General features: G+C 44.0%; 1 pseudogene; it reads right to left on the reverse strand.

Moving 5' to 3' along the window:
* Positions 1-863: 863 nt before the first annotated feature.
* On the reverse strand, positions 864-2,810 carry LOC133045743 (ornithine decarboxylase-like; annotated as a pseudogene).
* Between the last annotated feature and the right edge of the window lie 515 nt (positions 2,811-3,325).

The following is a 3,325-nucleotide window of genomic DNA, read 5'->3' on the forward strand; positions in this document are numbered from 1 at the left end:
ATCAGATGAAAACAGGTACTCTTTCAGTCTAAAAGGGACAAATGCTAGCAATAAGTTAACCTCATTATTAAAATTCCAGTTATCTTTTAAAACCACCAACATGAGGGCAGTGAATGCGTTATAAAAAAGGCAATAGAAAACTCTTTGACAGAGAAAAGGTTATGAGAGCATAAAATAGCTGGTTCCTCAAATATGTTTTTGTGCGGTAATGGGGACAGCCATTTGAATGGTGAGTATAAACTGAATAAGCTAAAGAAACCATACTTGATTTCTGCATTTCTGGAAACACAATTTAGAGTATTAGGATTGAACCTGAAATAAAGAAGTGAAGTAAAGATTATTCCCTGGATTCCAGTTGATAGTGATGAAATAATAAAAATATCCAGCTGTTATAGACTATATCACTTATCCCTTTCATGCCCAGTTGGAATCATACAACAGAAAATTTAGGCTGGATATGAAAGATGTGATGGTAAAGATATCCGTCTTGGCTTTCACAGTCTTTAAAAACTTATGATAGCCTTCTATTTATTGCAACTATTTTCATCCATCCCCTTCTTCAAAGTATTAGCTCGTTGCAGTCAGTGGACAATGAATTTATATATCTTTATATACTTCACAGTGTTGAACATACATACAAACATACCCACACACATAGCTGTTTCAATTTGCTATTGCCACAAAATTCTGCTTAGCAGATCTCCTCACACTCCTTAGCTTAAAGCAATAAGCATGTATTAAATCTCACATATCTCTGAATTGCCTGTGGATTGACTTTTTTGTAGGCTGGGCCGGACATAGCTCTCCTGATCTAAGCTAGGCTTGGATGGGCGGTTTGGTTTCATTTATGTGTTTGCTTTTTTTTTTTTTTTTTTGCCAAGTTATGTCAAGATCCTTTATTCCTTTTTGTTAAAACCGGTCACAACACTAAGCTTCTGGCCCATCCTGCTGATACACAAGCCACAAACGCTTGCTCAGCAGTTGAAGCCTTTAGTAGCATGTTTGAAAAGTGAATAAAAATTCATATAAAACAAATATTCAAATAGTTTCCATAGGAACACAGATAAGTGTGACCCCATCTCCCAGTCTTCCACATTGGTGCACCTGTGCCAACCCTACTCACATAGACATCTCAGAACTAGCAGTAATTAAGTTAAATGGTCCCCCCCCCAAACCCTTAAATCAAGCTAAACTCGCAGTTAACAGCTATAAGAGTGGTATCTACACGTTAATACGCGTGGAAGCGCAGGCTGCCGAGTGCCGCTTCATGCCGCTCTCCTGGGCACAGGACACGGGCAGGGGACCGACGTCTGGCTCCTCCACTCCGGGCGGGAAGTCCTGGGTCCGGATCTGCTGCATCAGTTGCCACGTTGGCCCTGACATCACGTAGTAGATGGTGGGTCTCTGGAATCCATTGAAAGTAGAAGCAGCAGCGACAGTGTAAGCACCCATGTTCTCAAAGAGCATCCAATCACCCACATGCATCTCAGGCAGGTTACAGCGCTCAACAATGCGGTCCAGGCCGTCACAGGTGGGTCCCCAGATGCTGGATGAATAATACTTCTCGTCTGGTTTGGGTCTCTTCTGCAGAAGAGGGTTCACGTGTGCGTGATCGTAAAGGATGCAGTTGAATGATCCATATACTCCATCGTTCACGTAATACATAAATGTCCGTTCACTTGATTCCTCTTCATCATCAGAGCCCGTCTGTTCCTTTAATACAAGTTTTTTGGCAATAATATTAACTGCGAGTGTGAAAGCTGATGCAACATAGTATCTGCCTGGCTCAGCTATGATTCTCACTCCAGAGTCTGATGGAAAAATACTTGTCCAATGCTGGGTTGATTACACTGGTGATCTCTTCAAATTTAAGCTTTACATCCTCGGATCCAGGAAAGCCACCACCAATATCAAGCAGATACATGTTGAAACCAACCTCAGCGCCCGTGTCAAAGACACAGCGGGCATCAGAGATGGCCTGCACAAAGGTCTCAGGATCAGTACAGCCACTTCCCACGTGGAAGCTGACACCAATGACATCAATATCTAGCTCTTTCGCCCGTTCCAAAAGAAGCCTGCTGGTTTTAAGTGTGGCACCAAATTTGACACTGAGGCGACAGACTGCTTTGGAATCATCAGTGACGATATGCAAAACCAACTTGGCCTTTGGATGTGCCCTGGCAACTTTCATCAGCTCGACTTCACTATCAAAAGTCATCATCTGGACTCCGTTATTGGCAGCATACTTAATCTGAGACACTTGTTTACACGGATTTGCATAGATAATCCTCTCTGGGGGCACCCCAAGACTCTGCACCAATTGTATTTCAGTCTTGCTGGCACAGTCAAATCCTGTCCCAATGGCAGCGAGTGTCTTCACTATGGTTCTGCTATCATTGCATTTGACTGCATAAAAGGGGGTGACCCGAGGAAGAGCTTTCAACCATCTCAGATGTTTCTTCAGAATGTCTCCCAGGTCAGCTACATAGAAGGCATCCTTATCATCGGAAGAAGAAACTTCATTAATTTTTTGGTCCAGAATGTCCTTGGCAGTAAAGCCTTCATCCAAGAAATGGCAGTCAAACTCTTCATTACTAAAGCTGTTCATGGTTTCTTGAAGTCTTTTTGAGACACAACAAAATAGAAAACTTAAGAGATGGAATTTAAAGGGATTATGCCCACTTTTCACAAAGGCAATTTTCCAGGAATTCCAAGTCCACTGAAGATGTGTGTGCTCTCTGTGCAGCAGTGGAAATGTTTGATAAACACACAATCTGCTGTCCACCTCAGAGCGCAGGGGCGCTGGGGGCCGACCCCCTGGAGACAACACGCCTCCGCCGAGCGCTGCAGGACCCGCCGGCCGCCCCGCCGCCCCCGTCAGCCGGCCGCCCGCCGCCCGCCGCCTCGCTCCCTCCCGCGGAGGACCGCCGGCCCGAGGTGGCACCGGAGGCTGAGGGGGAACTGACCTATGTGTTTGCTTTTACTCTCTCTCTGAGAGTTTGGCATGTTCTCACCACAGAGGCAGAGATACAGGAGGTCAAGCCCAATCAGAGAAACATTTCAAACCTCTATTCTGCCTTATAAACCAAATTCACATTAGTCAGATAGCAAGTTATCAATCTCTATCCAGGGATGAGTGGGATCAGAGATGCTGCAGAGTTACTGGGCAAATTTTTGGTGTATCATTCCTTTGCTGGGAGAGGGGAAATAAAGCATTGAAATAAGTCTACCACAGATATACTTAAGGAATTCTAAGTGTACATGTGTTTTTCCAAGCTATGTATGTTTATGGATTCTTAATAATAACTTATAAAAGTGACAATTG

Source organism: Dama dama, chromosome 24, assembly GCF_033118175.1.
Source record: "Dama dama isolate Ldn47 chromosome 24, ASM3311817v1, whole genome shotgun sequence".
Classification (NCBI taxonomy): domain Eukaryota; kingdom Metazoa; phylum Chordata; class Mammalia; order Artiodactyla; family Cervidae; genus Dama; species Dama dama.